A 14374-nucleotide genomic window follows, 5' to 3' on the forward strand; every position below is an offset into this window, starting at 1 on the left:
TTACATGTAATTTCCTACCTTTAATATTTATCATTAATTACACATGTACTTTTATATGTAATACTGTACTTATACTTTTGGTAGATATAAAAACAAATAATGTGTATATTACATATTAGTACTGGAGGAAAATCTACAACCACTAATTTACTAACAACAATCTGTAATTATTGGTTATTATACACAGATAAGTGTAGCCTTCACTACCAGCAAGGAAACCTCTTGCAGTAGTCAGAGAACAGTACAGAAAACCATAACCATTCAAAATCCAGTTATGGAGCATAGTCTCATTGGATACATTTACAATTTCCCCACCTGGTGTTCAGGGATCATTGTGGAAGAGTTGGTGGAAACATAGTAAGAGCCAGAGAAACATAGTAGGAGAATGTGTCTGCTAGTAACAAAAGAAGCTATAGCCATAAGTTCTCACCAACACAACCACCAAAAACTGAGCTGAACAAGGAAGATACCAATGAACATACCATACTGGAGCCCAGGGGTACAGCTCATGGGGCATCAACCCTAGACAAAGAACTAAAGGGAACTCAGAAAATCTGGGAAAGGAGAGGAGGTCCTTCCCAGGAAAGATCTATTGCTATACAGTGAGAAAGGGAATGTCCTGAAAAAAAAACATACATAAAAAACATCATGTGGACATAAGTCATATTTAATAATATATATGTATATACAAAGTCATATATGTATGTGATAACAATCAATAAAAAATGACGCCTTGAAATTAAAGTACAAAAGGGATGGCAATAAGGTAGTGTTTGAGGAAACACTGTAGTTAAGTTACAATATCAAAAAATGAACAATAACAAAAAAGTTATCTATTGCACATATAGCAGTCACTTTTTAAAAATATACTACATTTTCATTCAGTACCATCACAAACATCAATCAGGCATATAAAGTGCTTAGGCATTTTGAAAATAAAATGGAGTAGAAGAGATGAAGCTCACTGGCAAATACATGCAGCTGAAAATCACACCAGGCTTGAGGCACAGGTTGACAGGTCAAGCGTGAGTGGCAATACCAAGTGGCTGACCCTCGGCTTCAGACATTGTCTCAGGCACCTTCCATAATGCTCTAAGGTATGGACCCCATGTCCAGGCAAGACAGATCTCCAAGCTGGGGAATGACTTCCATAAAGATTTGATTTTACTACAATAATTTCTGCAGCTGTATCAAGAAAAGCTTGAAGGAAAAACAGTGCTAAAATCACCAGCAGTAAAAAAAAGAAAAAAAAATTGTTCATATAAGAATATGCAGGATCTCAACTTACATGTTGTTGTAGATAAAGGAAATGTGACTTGTTTACTTAATAAGAAACATGAGACTTTCACATACTTTATTATTAAATTTCCACCCTGCATATAAGCTCTACACTATCGTGTAGAGTTAAATGAATTGCATTGAGGTGGGCATAATGTTATAGTTAATTATCTTTTAAAACAACTTAAATAATCATTCATGCATGATTTTTTATGTATACTTAAAAAACAACATTATATAGTTAGTGATGAAAATGTTTCAGTCCATCAGTAGTACTTTTTATCTATCAAAAACTTTTCTGATAATTTAGAGTTAATGATTATGGCATTTTACTGGTGGTATAAGAATCATGTAGGAGTGGAATTGGAATTTTCAAATGTCTGACAAATGTGCTATTCAAATTTTACACTATTTTTTTTTTAGAACAAAGTAAGATACACATTCCATTGACTTTATTTAAAATGGTTCAAAATTTCCTTTAGCTCATAAGAAAAAAAAAAGAGTATTATTTTAGGTCCAAAGTTGTACAGGCACTAGAAAAGAGTAAAATCTCACAAAATTTATTGTCATTTAAAAAAAAATAATTCCCCAATATTCCTATTTACATAAGCTAAATTCTTCAAGTCTAATTAATCACACCTACTAAAACTTTTGGATGAAGTAACTGCCTTCAGTATTCATTCCACTTCACTTAATGCCATATTATTTTGGTGATACATTTTTAATTTCACACGAATTTTTGTCAACTCATGAATTTAAAAGAAAGAGATTTTTGTAACTCTTCTTTGAAGCCAATGTGACAAATACATGGAAGGTGTTATTATCCTAATGCTTTCTCACCATTTGGTGTGATTTTCAAATGAAATTAACATCTTTGCCCTTTAGACTAAGTTATTTAACAAAGCATAATTCATGAGCACAACGTGAAGAAAGTGACTTTTGAAATGCATTATGAATATGTTGATTGAGTGATTTTTCTTTACAATGTTGATCTTGTGTATCAGTGTGAGATTACATAAGTGCATTTTCAGCTGCATGCACGTTATAACATTTTAAACTCTTATGACAGTTATGAAAAGTGATAAATATGTTGCTACAGTGAGAGAGAAACAAACATAACTATGGCACTTTTGAATGTAACTTCATAGCTCAGCTGCTGTGTCACAGTCGAACAGTGGCTTGACTCATTGAGTCCACCAGCTGTTTCACTCCAGTGGCAAATGTGTGATCGTTTCTCTGTCTTACCCACATTATTTCCTACTCCCCTCTAAGCATAGTTCTGGAGGAGTCACTTTAGGTAGTAATAAAATATTCTTCCAATAATTATATTTGTTGTTTCCCAAAGAAATACTGGCTTTGTATTTGAAGAACAGAATTTCTGATATGAGTGTGACTATAGTAATACCCCCAAAAATGTAATATCTGAATAGACTATAAGAACTAGTGTAAAAGAGGGTCCTTTCCCTTGCGATCTGTGTTCTGCCTGAGCTGTCTGACATTGCTTGCTAAGTTTCATCTCTGGCACTTGGAATAAATCATTTTTTTATAAAAGGAGTTAATAATACCAGTAAGATCAGGGGACCTGGCTTGTAAAGTTCATTTTCAAGAATAATATGCAGTTTATATTGGTTTTTTTCCCTGAGATTCATATTTCCTGCTTTCACTCCAAATATCATTTCTTGTATATATAACCTTTGACTTGAACTACTTTTTAATTTAAATTTATGAATCTTAGATTTAAAAAAAAGTGTGGAGAGAATTTTACATTTTTAAAGAATGTTTTCTAAACCACCAAGGTATAACCCCGACTGTTTTTGAATTCAGGCTCCTCTGACTTTGCTTGTTCAGTGTATCCTATCAGTGTGTACTCTCACAAATGACAGTTAAAAATAGGACGTGACCCTGAGCAGATATTTCTAAAAAGAAGAAATACAAATCAATAAGAAACATTTTTAGAACTGTTCAGCATCTTTGGCTATTAGGAAATGAAAATGAAAAGCAACACCCCCCAATCTGAGCTCCTAAAATTAAGAAAACAAATGATGTCAGTTTGGTAATGATGTTGAGAAAAGGGCCCATGCTCTGTTGCTGAGGTGCAAATTGATGCAACTATTGTGGAAATCATTGTGGAGCTTTCATAAAAAGTTCTATTTAGATATATCATGTGACCTAGGGCACCGCTCCATTTCCCACTACAGAGACATACTGTTTCATGATTATCTTATCTACTTACAATGGCTGTGCATGGTTAATAGTCTCTACTAGCTGATGAATGAGAAATGAAAATGTGGGACCCATATACAATGCAATTTTATTTAGCTGTAAAGAAAACTGAAATTATGAAATTTGCAAGTAAATATATAGAAGTAGAAAAAAGTATACTGTATGAGGTAACCCAGATTCTGGAATGTGGATGTCAAATGCTCCAACTCACATATAGATCTTAAGATTGAAACTTTAGATTGTGTGTTTAACTTAGAATGCATGATGAAAAAAGCTAGGAAACAAGGAAGAGGTTGATGTGCGGGGGGTGGGGGTTGGGTGGAGTTGGGGGGGACTTGAGAAGGGTGGAATCAGAGAACAAAAGATATGAAGAGGGAAAGTCATGATAATGAAAAGGGAGACTTAAATGGGGAGAGAAATGGGATGAGTTTGTAGGGCACAGGAGGTGTAGAATGAGAAGTAATTAATACCATGGATATTTGAAAAAAAAAAAAGAAAAAGAAAATTTACTATATAATATGTAAGGAGGTCAATTGGAGTTACCCAACAGAGAAGATAATAATGTTCCTCCCAGAAGCCATAGATTGTCAAATAAAAAACCTGGTACCAGGAATGGGATACATCCACTGGGTTTTTGGCCAGGGGCATTCCAGAAACTCTAATACTAAAGATTATAATACCTTCACAACAGAAAATGGAGAAATCAAGTTCATACCAACTGAGAAATTTCTTCCCTCCTCTCTATATTTCATAGTACTAGAAGGTGCTACCAGGTTGTGGAGGGTGAAACTACTGGAGACATTATACATCACAACAATGGTTTGTTTGGAAAGATACAATCATATGTGTATATAGAACATAAATATGATGAGGGCAATTAACTTCTATCTGACTGTATCTAAGGAATGTTCCACAGGAGGGAACACATGCCAAGTACTGTAAATCTATCAGTAAAGCCATAGCTCATGAGCTCACATGCCACAGAGGTGGAATCTCTTGCTATTATTTTGCCAAATGGATACAACATCAAACTGCTTTCTCATTCTCATCAAAAGTTTATTTGTGCAGTGGAGAGTAGTTAACACAGACACTCACAGATGGTTAAAGCAGAGAGAGTAAGTGGTTATGCATTACTCAGCCTTAAATGAGGCATTTATATTACATGCCTTCCCTTCAAGGTTTGAGCTTATGGATTATTGAAGGAAAAGACCAAGAAGGGAAGATTATAATAGTTATATGATAGGGAGAACAGAGCAAAGTGAAGTCTTCTGATCATAATCAAACTATGGTAAACTTGCAGCAGCTCAAGTTAATGGCAAAAACCTGAACTACGTCCAGCCATGCTACGTTCCAGCATGAAGAGTGGGGCCAAGCCCCTAACCTTACCTAATGAGTTATAGGCAGTTGATGTCTGCTGGAGGAGTGAGAGTCAATTTTTGTTAATATATGACCCCTGCTTAGTTGATGTTGCCCTGGTGAGAAGGCCCATATCGCTGTCTATGAGCAGCATAAGTTGGACTCAGTGGGTATTAGAGAGACAGAGACAGAGACAGAGACAGAGACAGAGAGACAGAAAGAGACAGAGACAGAGACAGAGAACAAAATGTTGGGAAGGAAGTTGGGTGAATCTGGAAGAGTTAAAGATAAAAGTGTAGAGTAAATATGATCAAAATGTGTTATAGGCACATTTTAAATTCTCAGACAATTAATAAACAGTATAACACTTTTTTTCCTAACAGCTTGATCATTTTTTTTTCCTGAATGAACCTTTCACTATCTGTATAAATGGCAGGACACATGGTATGGCACATGTTGATGAAACAAAGTCACCATGAAATTTAAAAGCTTGCATTGTGTATCTTTGGTAGAGACTTATTCATCTTATGTAAAGCAATCATACCTTAAATGTATATTCTAGATAATATACGCTACATGGAATGCCATTTATTTAGGAATTACTTTTATTTTATGATATATGAAGACATCTTGTATGAATAAAACAACAGGAACATGGTGCTCAATACACAGAGTTGTACTTAGAAAAAACACCCCATAGGAAAAGTTTCAATGTATTTACTAATTGTATATATGTAAATGTGCATCTACTCTGAGCAAGTAGAATTTATAAATAACAAAGTTCTCAAACTCTTGAGGAAATAAGACTACTTTGGAATAGTTAAATTGAATGTAAATGTAAACATCAGACCTACCTGGAATGGACACTTGAAGCAAAGTTCTGTTACTCTGCCTATCTGATGAACAGGCTTCCTTTTTGAGAATGACTCATTTTGAAAAGAGAACAATCTTACTCTTTCCTTGACAGGTTCTTAAAAAACCCTGAGACTGTCAGGAATATTAAGTAAGAAATGGTTGTATTGGAGTATGTTAATTGCAATAATTAACTAGTAAAATTACAGATCTTGAATAAAAGATCAGTATTGTTTCCTTAGTTTTGATTGAATATATATGCTATGTTATAATATACCAAACTACGACATATGGCACATATATGATTTTAGGTGATTTACCTTTCTTCACATAGCCCAAGGTTTTTCACTGGTCGGGGATACATGGAATACCTTCCTCTACTGGCTAGGCATATTTTCAGATACTTAGCTGTCCCTGGAATTGCAGCTCTCACTGTATCTTGGATCCACTCATTACTATTTGTGTGCAATTCGTATTTCAAGTCGGTTTCTTCAGTCTGTGATGATATCTGCTTCTCAGTTTTTAAATATGTATTCATTCCTAAGTACCCATTTTAACTCTTTTCTCTATAATTTTGTAGAGGCTTTTATATTGCAGTGTACACTTTGTGAATTGAAATATTAAATTCACCCCTCCATCTGCCAATTGGTGTGAATAGTTTTTGCTTAAAGTCCAAATGCAAATCTGTGTACACCACATAGAATCATTGAGAGCTTTATTCAAACCTTTTTTCTGGCTCAGAGTATCTCACCTTCTCTCATAAATATAACAATTGTCCCAGGTCAAATTGTTTGCTTACAGCAAGGGTAAAGTATTGTTCTCCTGCTTCAGACAGTGATACATGCATGGAATCACAGTATTGGAAAGACTAAAGCAGGATGATAATGGTATGAAGTATGTTTGGCCTGCACTGTGAGATCCAGGCTAGCCTGTATTATACAAAAGACTTTATGTGAAAACTAACAAATGAAAAGTAAAAATTTGTAGTATGAATCTTAGAAGGTCTTATTAATAAAAACAAACCTGGAGCTAGGTATTGGGGAGAACGCTGAAAAATCAGAGAAACAGAACCAGCCACAGCCACCTCACCTTGACAATTCCTCATCTGATCCTGTTTCCTCAAACTGGAAGCCTCTGTGTCCTTATCCAGAATGAATCTGATATACATTTCTGCTTCCTGCCATCACTTCCTGGGATTAAAAGTGTGTGTTACCATGCATGGCTGTTTCCAGTGTGGCTTTGAACTCACAGAGATCCAGAAAAAATCTCTTCCTTCGGAATGATAGGATTAAAGGTGTGTGTGCCACTATTTTCTGGCCTCTATGTCTATGTGGTAGCTGTTCGGTCCTCTGACCCCAGATAAGTTTATTACGATGCACAATATATTGGGGGACACAATGTATCACCACAAAAATATATTATAATCCCTGTACCTATCACTTGAAAATCTAGATATCAAAGTTCCTTGTTATAGGCTTTGTCTCTAAATTTCTGTAATCTTGATCTGATTTTAATAGAGAAGTCTACTATGTGATCACTATTTGTTTTGCCAAAAGAGCTAACAGAAGCAATTTAAGGAAGTAAGGGAGTATTTTGGCTCACACTTTGGGGATGTAGACCTTATCGGGGAAGTCAGGAGATTTGTGAAGCTTACCCCATCGTCACAAAGCAGAAAGTGACCCATGATAATACTGAGCTCACTTTATCCCCTTAATTTATTGTAGAATCCCAAAGCATGAACAGTGTCATGCAAGATTAAGGTGAATCTTTCTAACTCAAATGACATCATCTGTAAAATCTGAATTAGAAATTTCTAGAACCTTATCCCTTTGTAATTTCTAGATCTTTGAAATGGACAATATTGACCATCGCACCTTTGTATCAGCGTTGTATTAGCCTTTTCATAGTGAATGTATTTTCCATCCCCTAACTTACTGGTTGGGTTTATTTCATTATTATAGCCAGTACATAAACATTTGTAGCGTGAGGGAGAAAATAACTTGAAAGTGAATAAATTACTCCTGGCTCTAGCAGCACTTACGTTGTTCAGATACTTTGCTTAAGTTTGTGACATTTAAAATGGTACTGTAGAATCAAAGTAATTTAAAACATGCGTTGACTCAGTTAAGAAAACTTGCCTTCGACTTAAAGTTGTGTTATAATCAAATTTCAAGTTACCAGATAATAAAACTCCATTATACCAATAAAATCTTGCTTTTACTAAGTTCTTTCACATGTAGAGAAAACCAAGCAATTCGAAGGGCAAGACAGAAGTCAGTCTTGTATTCATGTTGTCCTTGTCGCTAAAGCTCGGATTATCTGCCCGGGGGTTGGTTTTGGAGTCTTCATGGCCAAGTGTGCCAGTCACACTGCAACAGACACATCTCAGAAGGCACCCTGGCATTTGTTATGTGCCTACGGAGCAACACGACCAGGACATGAAGCCTCTAAGGACATGCTGCTTTTGGAAGATATGCCAAAGCCGAGAAATTCCTCCCTAATGCAAGCTGCTCCATCCCAAAGATGGACAGAAGTGGGGGTAATTATGTTTCTGGGAGTAGGCCGTCACTCTCTTAGGATGGTTCATTCCTTGGACTGTTTCAGGTTATTCTGAGAAGTACTTGCCAAGGGGAGGTAAGTGTTATCGATGACGGCTGGGGTACCATCCTAAAGACAGTGAACGTTTGAAGAACAAAGCTGGGCAGGTTTCTCTCTCAAATAATTTCAATAAAGTGGGCAAAATAGACTTTGCATGAATTTCTGAAGCATGTGATTAGAATTTACACTAAGTGAGTATTTTAAGCACAGGCTAATTATTCTAAGCTTTAATTGAGGCTTCCAATGACAGGTCAGTTTTATATCGTTTACTTACTTAAACAACATCAAATAATACTACACAGTGTAACTATTGGACATCCAATACCACAGTAATTTAATGTATCTCTTCTTTTTTCATAGAATTATTAATGCGAAGTGTATATGTAACATAAAGTTTGAAAAAGTTAAACAACATACTTGAAAGAGATAAGAAACTAAAAAAAATCACTTCATTTGGATTTCAGAAGTTTCCTGTGTAGATGTGAATTTCACATACTGTTAAAACCACGTGATTAGTTATTTCTTCATCATTCGGCATTGGTTCATTGAACAGCCACAATGCTGCTGTCACTTCTTTAAAACCAGGGATTACTAATTAAGTACATGTTGGATATCCTTGGTACTGCTAGGATTAGTTAAAATGTACATAAATAAACATATGCAGATATTTGGTATTATAGTGCATTCGATGGGAAAGAAATAAAGAAGCAAGAAACTACATACACACATTTTAATGAGGAATGAATTTAGGGCTCAACAAAATTAATTGTCAAAAAGAAGTACTTTGTCTTAGTGATTAGTGATGCTGGGCATGACTTCAGGTGCCTTTCAAACATTGGCATGTTGTTTTCTGCTGCAAAATGTCTAAGTACATTGTCTATTTTAATCTCTCTTTTTTTGTTGTTTTTCTCTTGAGTTCTAGGGATGTCATGTACTTTAGATAATAACCTAATAACATTAAGAATTAAAAATATTTCTTCTGTCTTGTATAAGATTCTATCCTTATTTTTTTAAATAAACTCCTTGTCCTCTTCTTAATCTCTTTTCCTTATGGGGTCAAATAATGGATATGTTGGTTTGTTCAATTGTGCCCATGAATTCCTTAGACTTTCTTCTCTGCAGCAGAGACAATATCCAATGAACTGTTTTTATATCCCTTTGTTCTTTTTTAGCTTGACAAAACCTGCTGGAGAACTCTTACTGTAAATTATTTCCAGTTCAATTATTGCACTGCTCATTTCCAAAATTCATGGACTTAAACAAAAATCCAGTTCACTATTGAAACTCTCATATATTTTAGGTATTTTTTTTCTGAGCTTGTTAGGCATTTTTATATACTTTTATTTCATTAAGTGACATTTACATTTTATTTTCAAGGTAGTATGTATTAAATAAACATGAATTTGATTCATAATGCTTCTGTTTGCTTACCCTTTGTCTTTGAGCTATGAGTTACTAACATCTAATAGTTTCAGAGCCTGGGACGTCGAAAGAACATGTTCCATTATGGGTTGTACTTATAATTATGTGAACAAATTGAAAATAGTATAACTAAGAACTCTTCCTGTTCCATGGTATGAATGCTAGTGAGCAATGTTACAAGGTTTTCAGAAAAGAGCAAACTTCTATGAAACAACAACCAAACATGACAAAACAAGATACAATAAGACAAGGCAAAAATTCTCCTATTGGGGTTGGAGAAAGCAACCAAATAGGAGGAAAAGAGTAAGAAAAAGGAAATGGATCTAAGGGAAAGGGGAGGGGTGGGGTGGGGGAGCTAGGAGGAGTGAAGGGCGGGGAAATTATAGTCTGAATGTATTGTATGAGAGAAGAATCTATTTTCGATAAAATATATTAAGAAACAAGCCTTCTGAACTGAACTCATATTTTTTTCCTCGTTTTCATTTAATAGTAATTTATTTGTTTACTTTTTGCATTTGCTCACGTGTGTGGGTTTACGAGCGTGTGTACATCTTTGTGTGCCTGTGTGTCTATGAGAATATGTAGAAGCAAGAGAGCAAGCCTGAGTGCTCCACAGTAGCTAATTTGACATGGTCATCTTACTGTTTGAAATGCAATTTTCATGAGGATCAGGGTCTACAAATTAGACTAGCCTAGTTGGTCTGTCAGCCCTGGGTTTGCAAACATGTACCACCCTAACAGCATTATAAGTGGGTGATTCAGATTGCCTCAGGTACTTATGTTTACATGGTAAGTTTGCTAAATGACCTATCTGGAAGCTACCACATTCTTATCAGATACAAGGCTTTAAAAAATATTTTTGTGTTTTAATTATATATTTATGTATATATAGGTATGTGCATGAATGAGTGTAGTTTTCCTCAGAATCCAGAAGAGAGTACTTGATCACTGGAATTACACTTTCAGGACATTGGGAGTTGTGTTATGTGGGTGCTGTGATCCAAACTTAGGTCTTCTCCAACTGGAACTGAGCTTAAGTAGTTGAACCATCTCTGTAGCCCACCCTTTTTAAAACTATATACATATTTTAAAGATTACATATACATTTCTGTTATCATGTGGTCTATAAATTTTATAAAAATGTGTAATGATAATCAACTACAAACAGTGTGCAAGAGAGATGTGATTTTTCTCAAATTATTATTTCTCCTCCAGCTTAGAGAAGTCAGTCATGCATACTTAAAAAAAGAATTTAAAAGAGATAAGCCTCTTACACATTATAAATGGGTCAAAATTTACTGTCTCTGAAAACTAATTTAGATGAAAAAAACAATCTATGCATAAGTTGCCTGTGTCAAGTGGTAGGGGTGATTTGACTGTGTGGATTGGGGGTAGAGAATACACAGGAAGGTTGCAGAACATTGCTACCTCTTTGATGCAGTCACTCAGGCCTATTAAAGGAAATTAACCAAATGTTTTCAAGGAGTTACTAAATTTCGAGTTACTAATGCTACAATATCCATTAAATACCTCATTTTTTAGAAGAAACACTGAAAGTCCAAGATTTTTGCTATTACTATCTGAAAACTCATTGAAATTTTATTTGCAATTTGGTGTGCACGTCTCCAGCTTTTGCATTACCCAGTTTATATAGCTTTATAGCTTATGGCAATTAGGAAATCAAGTGGGGGAAATGCTGCATAACACAATCATTCAAAAGATGGAATATAAGGAAGGGACTCCTGGTTGTATTAACATCCCTATGGATATTGCAGTTAAATTCTCTTAGCTGCTGAATTATTATTTTTTGAGTCTTGAAGATGAAACTGCAACAGAATTGTGTACTATCCTCTAAAGTGTTATTAGATACATTGCAGATAGGATTTCCTGGGGAATTCACAGCATTTTAAAAATAATTGCTGCACCGGAGTCTTACAAAATAAAGGCTTTTCAGTTGATGTCTTTGTGGGGATCTCTTTAAGAGCTATTTATAAAACTACAAAATTACCCTCAGAATTAAAATTACAATCTATATGTATTAATTGCTATCATGAAAATATTTATTGTTTTTATGGTTCTGTTATTTGACCTTACAACTGTTTTGTCTACTAAGTGGGAATTTAGGTATAAATTGGATAAGAAAAAAATTTCCTTGGATCTAACTTGTACTTATAAATGACAAGGCAGCTTGTCGCGGTTGAGATAAGAAAGTAGGGTGAACTAGATATGGAAAGCAATTCAGTAAGCGATGTTCCTCCCCCATGGCCTCTACTTTAGTTCATGTCTCCAGATGCCTGCCTTAAGACTTGCTCTGACTTCTCATCGAGGACCATTGTAAACTGTAAGATGAAGTAAATCCTTTCCTCCAAAGTTGCTTTTGCTCATAGTGTTTATAAGAACAGACACCAAACTAATATTGTGTTCACTGGAAGTATCACAACAAGCACAAGTTTACATGCTGATGTTGATCTGTAGGTGACTGTTTGACAGAAGAATGCCATGTATATGCAGTAGAACTCCAGGACAGGTAATAATATCATCTCTGAGCTACACCATTAAAAGAAATTAACATGTTTCAGAATAACGTAAAAACTGTTTTTGTCGTGGTGTTTTATTACAGCAACAGAGAGGCAACTAATACAAGTATTTTTGATAGAAGTTTGTCTTCCCCCTGCACAGTTTATTTTAAATTATTCATGTCATTTTTGCATATTTATTTTGACTATTTCCTAAAAGCTAACAAAAAGAGGGAAATCATGCCTGGTACAGGAAACCTATCCAGCGACACACAGCTAGTGAAGCCATGAATCTCAGAGAACTTACCTCCACCACTTTACTAAACCAGCATAACTACAATCTAAATATTTCTCCTTTCCTACACAGAAGTGAAGGCCTTATTCCTCGTCAGGGGACATTTACTATGCAACAGATGGGGACTACAAGAGGTCAACGCCACTCAAAATGAATAGCTGTGGAGCTCAGTCCTAGCGAATAGACCTAAAAATCAACTCCTGTGCCTAAGACTCAGTGGACATAGAAGGAGGAGGGGGTAAGAGTTATAGGATCAGGAGGTTTGCTGTGAGATTGTATCACCTAATAATTTCAGGAGTTATATCCATAAAGTCTCATCAGCATGACTGACTGTCTAAACATGACCTGGACAAGGTCAACAACAAGAGTTGTGCATAGTGGACAGGGGAAACATCATGAGGCCTCAACCACACACACAGAACTACAGGCATGGAAGGAATTCTCAAAGTAGAATAAATAGTCTTCCTCAGAGAAGGACAGGCCAACTGGTTATCCAATACTAAACAGAAAGAACTCAAAACATACAAATAAGTAACAATTATACAGTCCGAGGAGGAGATATTTTGAAATACATATTTATATACATATATAAATATAACAAAAATTAGTGAAACAAGAAACCCTGAATTCAAAGAGAGCAAGATGTTGGCAAACTGGCTTCTTGGCCCCTTAAAGGCCTCTGAGCTCCCTGTGGGAGGGCGGTGGAGGGTGCAGATGTTCCAAAGGGGCCCAGGGTGCAGAGAGGCTCAGCCAGAGACTTGTGTGCCCTGTCCCCTTGCAGAGAAAGGCTACCTGAGGAACCTTTCCTTGTGCTGTCTGCAGGGTCTGCGTAGGTCCCAGTTTTTATTTCTGAGAAGTCTCTTCCTTGGACCATAAGAGCCTCAAGGCAAGCAAACCTATTCTTAGACCCTTCCCTTTTCCTTCCACAATACTTTCATGAACGGTAGGGACAGTGGTGGTCAGGAAGGAGGTAAGAGGGAAAGCATGGTGGCAGGAAAAGCCTGGGAGACTCACGGACCAGTGTTAAAGTCCCAGGTTCCACATTGCCTCTTTGCTTTTGGTCTTGACCCTGACTTACACAGCTGTCATTTCATCGGAACCTCAGAACTGCCTTGAGACTGTGGAATTACCACCATGTCCCCGACTTTGAAGCTGAGAAAACAAGCACAGGATGGCATGAATGAGTGTGACAAGGCTCTGCATCCCATCTCTGCCTTCTAGTGTGGATCTGACATTGGCTAGTTGTGCAGCTGCTCTGCAGCCCATACTCACAGACAGACCACAGTGCCTCTCTGTGGGCTCTCTCTGTGTTGGGAAGCTGAACGTTGGAGGTGGAGAGAGCACACAGAGAGAGCACTGGCCCATCCAGCTCTCGGTCTCCAGGCGCCTCCACTGGCCCCGCCTAGTAGGCGTGACAGTTGCCAGAGTCTCAATGGGGGTTGGAACTTCCAGATCCAAGCTGGAATGGCTTACCCACTACACACCTGCATCCTCTAGCTTCTCTCCTCTGGCTTTAACCTAGTCCCGCTCTGAGAGGGAAGAACAAGCCTACTTTTGGGTCTTGTGTGTCCTTCTGGGGACTGTTCTCCCAACTCCGTGGCTTCTGCACCCCGTTCCATGCCCATAGAACCAAACAGGTTGTCTGCAGAGTGTGAACCCTCTGCCATCCTTACCAGGATATCCAGACTGGACAGAGTGACCCTCGAGGAGCCCTCGGCAGTTTCAGGAGGGAGATGATATGTTATGGGAAAGGAGAGGAGATGTGATGGAGATGGAGAGAGGGGGCAGCCTGGGACACTGAGGAGAAAGAATCCATAGAGCAAAAAGTGAGGGT

The 14374-nt window shown here is 36.7% G+C and overlaps 1 protein-coding gene across 8 annotated transcripts in view; it reads right to left on the reverse strand.

The window, feature by feature from the left end:
• Cdh18 (cadherin 18) overlaps positions 1-14374 on the reverse strand; it is an 860101-nt gene that overhangs the window by 270299 nt on the left and 575428 nt on the right. The gene's annotated exons all lie outside the window — the stretch shown is intronic.

The sequence above is a fragment of the Peromyscus maniculatus genome, chromosome 15, assembly GCF_049852395.1.
Source record: "Peromyscus maniculatus bairdii isolate BWxNUB_F1_BW_parent chromosome 15, HU_Pman_BW_mat_3.1, whole genome shotgun sequence".
Classification (NCBI taxonomy): domain Eukaryota; kingdom Metazoa; phylum Chordata; class Mammalia; order Rodentia; family Cricetidae; genus Peromyscus; species Peromyscus maniculatus.